This window comes from Panthera tigris, chromosome C2, assembly GCF_018350195.1.
Source record: "Panthera tigris isolate Pti1 chromosome C2, P.tigris_Pti1_mat1.1, whole genome shotgun sequence".
In the NCBI taxonomy this organism is placed as follows: domain Eukaryota; kingdom Metazoa; phylum Chordata; class Mammalia; order Carnivora; family Felidae; genus Panthera; species Panthera tigris.
The window spans coordinates 11,202,093-11,210,270 of NC_056668.1; the positions used below are offsets into that span (position 1 = coordinate 11,202,093).

The window sequence follows — 8,178 nt, forward strand, 5'->3', positions numbered from 1 at the left end:
CCAATAAAACACTCCCAAGTATAAGGAGCTGCTACACAAGTCACAAGTAGCTTATTGGCTGTAACTTTCTTATATTCAATGTTGAGTATTTTGCAAGTGGTTATCAGGCTAGAGTTATGCTAAGAATTGAGCTTTAGGTAAATTGGATTCATGGATTTACCAACACATGCCTTGGACTAGTCCCTGTACTTATAACCCAAAGGTCAGGTCTACACTGTAAAGTTCCTCCAACTGAGACAATCAAACAGCTATTTCTTTTGAAAACAAAACCCACAAATTTGCTTCACACAATGAGTTTAATATGTGTTCACACATATTAGATAGTATTCTTTTGGTTACAAGTAATACAAACTGACTGTAGTTTGTTTAGAAGGGAGGGATGAATTATTATAAGCGCACCAGATGTATCACAGTACTCAAGGCAATGTGCAGCTGACTGGGCCTCTGGAACAGACTATAATTAAAATGCTCTCCATCTCTTATTTCTGTCCTTCTGCCCAGAAGCTTTATTCTTCTTTGTCTTAAAAGACCCTTTTTCTCTGCTCTCCAGTCTGCACAGTAGACAACGGCTATTCCTAGCTTCTTGGTCTACATGTAATCCCTCAACCCACCCAGAGATATCTGAGGCTCTCCTTCAATTGCCATGTTTATTAGCCTTGGTTGGGTTAGTGGTCCACCTTGGGCCAATCGGCCAGGTCTAAAGAGTAGGCCAAGGGGCTCCTAAGTAGCTCAGTGAGTTAGGCGTCCGGCTCTTGAATTAGGCTCAGGTCATGATGCCCGGGTTGTGGGATCAAGCCCTGCCTGGAGCCCTGCACTGAGAATGGAACCTGCTTGTAATTCTCTCTCTCTCTCTGCCCCTCTCCCCTGCTCTCTCTAAAATAAATTTTTTTTTAATTTTTTAAAAAAAGAATAGGTCAAATCTTATCTTTATGACAGCCAGCAGCTACCTCTGAGCCCCGTAGGTTTAGAGGGTTACAGGCAGGGAAAAATAGCTTCCAGCGAAGGGAAGGCTAGACAGGCATCTCAACAGGCATATCCTCCACCCATTCATACGTGGAGGATTGTCATGAGCGAAATGAAGTTTAAAAATGTAGCTATGAGGTCGGTGACACTCAAGTTAGCAGCATGATGCAATGCGGCTGGGGAAGAAACTATGTCTGCCTCAAGACTGTTTTGGTTGTAACTGAAACCCATCCAAAAGCTCTTAAGCGTATCACTCGAGATATTTAATACCTGAAGAAGGCTTTGATGTACAGAGGGTCGCCTCTAGTTACTTGTTTTAACTATTACTCAAGTTGTCAAAGTTATATTATTTTTTAAAATACTTTATTTTTTAGAGTAGTTTCAGGTTCACAGCAAAATTAAGCAGAAGGTAGTGAGGTTGCCCATAAACCCTCCTACCCCCACATTTGCATGGCCTCCCCCATGATCAAAGTCCCACACCAGAGTAGTACATTTGTTACCGTTGATGAACCCACATTGACACATCATCACCCCAAGTCCGTAGTTTTCATGGATATAGTTCACTCCTGGGGTTGTATATTCTGTGGGTTTGGACAAATGTATAATGACAGGTATTACCTGTTACAGTATCGTACAGAGTATTTTCACTTCCCTAAACATCTTTTGTTCTCTACTTATTCATCCTTCTGTCCTCGCTAACTTCTGGCAATCATTGGTCTTTTAACTACCTTCACGATTTTGCCTTTTCCAGAATGTAACGTAAGTGGAATGATACAGGATGTAGCCTTTGTAGTTACAACCCGAAAAGCACAATCCATGAAAGAAAGAACAACCTGATTTAAAAATAGGCCAAAATCTTTTTCGCAAGAACACAGGTGTCGTGAAAACCACCACTAAACCTGAACCAAAGTGGGAAAGGAAAAGGCTCATATCAACGTCATTGTCATTGGACACGTCGATTTAAGGCTGCCACTGCCAGTCATCTGACCTACAGATGTGGTGGGACTGACAAAAGAACTCTCAAAAAATTTGAGATGGAGCCTGCTGAGATGGGAAAGGGCTCCTTCATGTATGCCTGGGTCTTGGAGAAACTGAAAGCTGAACATGAACGGGGTATCACCGTTCATAGCTCCCTGTGGAAATTCGAGACCAGCAAGTATTATGTGGGCATCACTGATGTCTCAGCACACAGAGACTTTATAAAATACATGTATAAAAAATGTGATTATAGGCACATCTCAGGCTGACTGTGCTGTCCTGATTGTTGCTGCTGGTGTTGGTGAATTTGAAGCAGGTGTCTCCAAGAAAGGGCAAACCCATGAGTATGCCCTTCTGGCTTACACATAGGTGTGAAACAACTAATTGTTGATGTTAGCGAAGTGGATTCCGCTGAGCCACCCTATAGCCAGAAGAGATACGAGGAAATCATTAAGGAAGTCAGCACCTACATTAATAAAACTGGCAGGGGTGCCCGGGCGGCTCAGTCGGTTGAGCGTCCGACTTCTGCTCAGGTCACCATCTCACACTTTGTGGGTTCAAGCCCCGCATCGGGCTCTGTGCTGACAGCTTGCTCAGAGCCTGCAGCCTGCTTCAGATTCTGCGTCTCCTTCTCTCTCTCTCTGTCCTTCCCCCACCCATGCTCTGTCTCTCAAAAATAAATAGATGTTAAAAAAAATTTTTTTTAATTGGCTACAAACCCAACACAGTAGCGTTTGTGTCAGCTTCTGGTTGGAATGGTGACAATGTGCTGGAGTCATGTGCTAACATGCCTTGGTTCAAGGGGATGGTAAGTCACCTGTAAAGATGACACTGCCAGTGGAACCACACTGCTTGAAGTTCTGGATTGCATTCTGCCATCAATTCATCTAACTGACAAGCCCTTGCATCTGCCTCTCTAGGATATATACAAAATTGGTGGTATTGGTACTGTCCGTGTGGGCCAAGTGGAAACTGGTGCTCTCAAACCCGGCATGGTGGTCACCTTGGATCCAATCAATGCTACAGCTGAAGGAAAGCCTGTTGAAATGTACCACGAAGCTTTGAGTGAGGCTCTTCCTGGGAACACTGTGGGTTTCAACGCCCAGAACGTATCTGCCAGAGATGTTTGTCATGGCAATGTGGCTGGAGTCAGTAAAAATGACCCACCAATGGAAGCAGCTGTCTTCACAGCTCGGGTGATTATCCTGAACCATCCAGGCCAAATCATTTCTGGATACGCACCTGTGCTGGATGGTCACACGGCTCACGTTGCCTACAAGTTTGCTGTGCTGAAGGAGAAGATTGATCGTTGTTCTGGAAAAAGGCTGGAAGGTGGCTCCATGTCCTTGAAATCTGGTGATGCTGGCATCGTTGATATGGTTGCTGGCAAGCCTAGTGTGTTGGGAGCTTCTCTGGTTAGCCTCTTTGGGGCCATTTTGCTGTTCCTGACAGGAGACAGACGGTTGCTGTGGGTGTCATCAAAGCAGTGGACAAGAAGGCAGCTGGAACTGGCAAGGTCACCACGTCTGCCCAGAAAGCTCAGAGGCCTGAATGAATATTATTCTCAATACCTGCCACCCCAGTCTTAATCAGTGGTGAAAGAATGGTCTCAGAACCCTTTATGTCCATTATCCATTTAATTTTAATAGTAAAAGACTGGTGAATGATAACAATGCATCGTAAAACCTTCAGAAGGAAAGGAAAATGTTCTGCGGACCATTTGTTTTGTGTGTAAATGTGGCAGTTTTCAGTTATTAGTTTTTTTTTAATGAGTACTTTTTAATGGAAACAACTTGATCAAAAATCTGTCCCTGAACTTCAAGACCCATTAAAACAAAGGTTTAATGAGAAAACCGTGTCTTCTTTTGGTCAACACTGTAACTTCATGCAGTACTCTTCAGGTAAAAGATTAAGAGTTGCCCATAACCTATTTCTGGTGTTACCTTATGTCAAAACTCAGAATTTGGGTTAACATTTTTTTTCTGGATGGGAATTCTTTTCACCTTGTCTGAGGGAGAGACGTCATCTATTTAAGAACATAGTAAAAAGCTATGGGGAAAGGGGATCTGTTGGTGCAACATATCATAGCTTAGAACAGATAAGCAAAGAGTAACAGTATAAATAAATAAATAAATAAAATAAAAAGGTTAAATTCTGTAATACTAAAATCAGTGTGTCGCATGTAATTTGTATTCTATCAATATTGGGTAAACTCGGTGATACCAAAAAAACGGGGGGGGGGGGTCAGGGTTAAGATTTTAACAGATACCTCACCAAAGAAGATATACACATGGCAAATAAGCACATGAAAAGATTTTCCACATCATACATCATCAGGGAAATGCAAATTGAAACAACAATGAGGTAATGCTACACATTTATTAGAATGGTCGAAATCCAGAACACTGACAACACACAATGCTGGTGAGGATTTAGAACCACCGGAACTCTCATTTAATGCTATAGGAATGCAAAATGGTACAGTCATTTTGAAGGACAGTTTCGCAATTTCTTACACAACTCAACATACTCTTACTGTATGATCCAGCAATCGTGCTCTTTGGTATTTACCCAAAGGAGTTAAAGACTTATGTCCACACACATTCACCTGCATGTGGATGTGCGTAGCAGTTTTACTCATAATGGCCAAACCTCGGACACAACCAAGATGTTCTTCAGCAGGTGAGTGGATAAAGAAAGTATAGTATATCCAAAGACTGGAATATTATTCAGCAATGAAAAGAAATGAGCTATCAAGGCATGAAAAGACATGAAAGAAATTTAAATGCATATTACTAAGTAAAAGAGGCCAATCTGAAAAGTTGTAACATTTTAAAACCTAGGTTCTTCCAAAGGCTTTATGTTTAATTCACAACTCCTACCCTTATTTATGTCTAGTAATTTTTATATGGAAATAATATTAATCACTTTCATTTTTTCTCTGATTAATGTTGAATTAACTCAATTTAAGTAGTAAGTTGTCCTAAGTAATTAACCCTATTTATAAGCTTATGATTTAAGTCTCTGAAACATTTTAAGTGCATTTAAAATTAAAATATAAGGCTTTCTAAAACACTTCAAACATCTGATGTGGCAAACTTATAAAACTAACAAGCAAAATTTTTCTAGGCCTTTAAGTAATTATTAAAATTTCATAAACCCAGGGAATGGAGTTTCTTAAGATTCATGGTGGATGACTATCAACTGTTTTCTAGTATTAATGCTCCCCTCTTTGCCTTTAGTTAAAACCTCTGAGCTTTAGCTGGACATATGTCCACCCAACAATAGACTACATTTTGCAGACAGCCGTGGCCATGTGACTAAGTCTGGACCAATGGGATGCAAGTAGATATGATATATACTACAACCAGATCATCTCCCTTAAGACACTTGCCGTGGACCCACTTCTTTCCCACTTCCCTGGGATGTGGTGGTGAGCAAACATCAACCATGCTGAGGAAGAGAACACAGGCAATGGCAGAGCCAAAGGAGAAAAGGAATCCATTCCCCAGACCTCACACAGCAAAGCTGCTTGGCTTACAGCTTTGGACCCCTTACTACTTGACTGTTACATGAGAGTGAACAAACTTCTGTCATCTTTGAGCAATTGTACTTTGGGGTTAGATTGTTCCCCAATAATACAACATTCAAAGACTTCCTACAAACTCAATTAATTGTAATTTCTTAAACGTTTCAAATTCAAATTGCAAGTCCAAAAGCTCGGTTTTCTCATATGTTCGATTTTCTTCAATGTTTCAAGTTCTCTAAGTAACACATAGATTATAATGATGATTCAACACTTGTTTCTGCTGTTACCACGAAAGGGACGCCATATTTCATGGGATCTAAGATGTCTTCGATTTGTAATAATATCACCATTTAAAATTGATGCCACAGATTGCAGAATGCATTCCAAATTCCAAGATGTTAAAACAGAAAAAGTAGCAATACTCTGGTCCTAGCTCAGCTCACCATCTATACTGATCTGTGCATTTTCTTCAGGTTACAAACTTACTTACCCAACCAAGAGAAGAAGATTTGCTGCCGTAGGCCATCTGAATCTAGCAGTGGAAGATTCAGGATTTTGAAGTAGTTACAGGTTCAAGTTCTTGGTAGAGAAGTGAAGGCAGGACCTGGATGTGGGTGCTTGGTACGTCCAGAATGACTCTACCTGAGAAGCTGGATATACCAGTTGGGATACTGGAGTTTGACTTTGTCCTGTCCAAAGGAAGCTCTGTGCCCACACCTTTAACCCAGAATCTAATTTCGTAACACGGTCTTCTGTGTTTTCTGGGTGGCTCTCAAGTTTCTCCCTCAACGTATTTTAATTGTATCTTCTTTCAACTTCTTATCACTTGATTTGAGTAGACATACCCCATACAGATTCACACCCATACATACACATGGCAGATTGCAGCTGTAAGATTAGGGTTATTTGAATGCTTTCTGCAATACTCCATATTTTATATTTTTGCCTATCTCATTGGCCACCATTTTGTAATCATGGCAGTGAACAGGCAAAAACAGGGATTTATTGCAGGATTCCAGACTATCTCCTAGATTCTGGGATAGGATCTGGGGCTCCTGAGGAGCTAGATGTGACATTTTTGGTTTCTCTGGGACTACATGTATCTGTCTCTGCTCTGCTCATGAACCATCTGACCCTGCCTCCCCCTTCTCCCCACCCCATCTTGTCTCTCTGGACACAAGTGCTGTCTGGTTCTCCGTGCCCACTTGGAAGATGGCTAGCCCATAGCCGGAATGTCCTGAGGACAAACATGCTGAGTTCAAGTGACCAACAACACTGACACTCATCTTTCATATGAAATCCATCTTGAATCCACAACAGTGTAGCCATGAAATGCAAACACTTAGTCCTCAGGAAAGAGCCGTCCTCGGAAGCTGCAGACAGGGCAGGTCTCACCAAAGATGGCTGCTTGGGGGGAGTAGAGTTTGGTGGCTAAGGATATGGAGCCCAAGCCAGACTGCCTGGATCCAAACCCAGGTCCTGCTGCTTCATGGCTGTGTGACCTTGACCAAGTAACTGAATGCTCAGAGCCTTAGTTTCCCCATCTGTAACATAATCATACCTGAGGCATAGGGTTGTGGCAAGGATTTCATGATGTATGTGGAAAACATGGGGAAATCTGCCACGTGGGAAGTATTCAATAACTAGTTTGCCATGTATTCTGATGGCAGAGACAGGAAACAGAAGCAGGTTGTGTGAATGTGCTCTCCACCTCAGGTGCTGGAATCTTTGCATTTATGCCTCTGCTTGTTTATTTGTTTATCTAAATCAACTGCTTTGGCTCCCATCTACCAAACCTAGCAAGCTATTCCATCTCAGTCATGACTTGCTCCTGGAATGCTCATTCTCCATCCAGACCAAAGAGATGCATCCAGAGGTAGAGGATTGCATCCCCCCAGGCCAACATGAGTGTGAGTTCATTGATTCACTCACTGTGGAGTGGTCATTATATGTGCTGAGGACTGGGGATGCAATGGTGACCAAAAGCACCATGGTGACCTTTCTGCCTCTGGAAGAACAACTTCAAAAGTGTAATCGGCAAGGCTTGGTGATCGGATGGATGTGGAGGGTGAGCGTGAGGAGGGGGTCAACAGCATGCCTGGGCTTTTGTTTTATGTCATTGGATAGATACTGATGACATTTAGGGAGACAGCGTGAGAGGGAAGTCACAATTCTTGTTTGGGGCAAAAGCCAGGATGTTTGGAGTGAGAGTGGGGCACCGAGAATCAGGCTGCCAAGCCCCAGCCCAGCCCCACACTCAGCAGCATTGCAACATCAGGCGAGTCCCTTAACCTCTCTATCGGTTTTCATGTCTGAAAACGAGGAAAGTAATAGCTTTAGGTCACAGGGCTGTTGTGAAGATAAAACATATTTATACAGGCGTATCTCATTTTATTGTGCTTCACTTTATTGTGCTCTGCACATATTGCGTTTCTTACAAATTGAAGGTTTGTGGCAACCTGGCATCGAGCGAGTCTATTGGCACCATTTTTCCAACGGCAATTGCTCACTTCCTGTCTCTGTGTCACATTTTGGTAATCTCACCATATTTCCAACTTTTTCATGGTATTTGTTACGGTGACGGGCTCGCTGATTGCATCTTGCTGAAACCTAAGATGATGGTTAGCATTTTCTAAATGAAAGTATTTTTAAGGACGGTATATACATCATTTTTTTTAAGACACAATGCTATTGCTTACTTAAGAGAC

At 42.1% G+C, this 8,178-nt stretch overlaps 1 pseudogene; it reads left to right on the forward strand.

Moving 5' to 3' along the window:
* Nucleotides 1-1,567: 1,567 nt before the first annotated feature.
* LOC107180410 lies at nucleotides 1,568-3,496 on the forward strand (annotated as a pseudogene).
* Nucleotides 3,497-8,178: the final 4,682 nt, after the last annotated feature.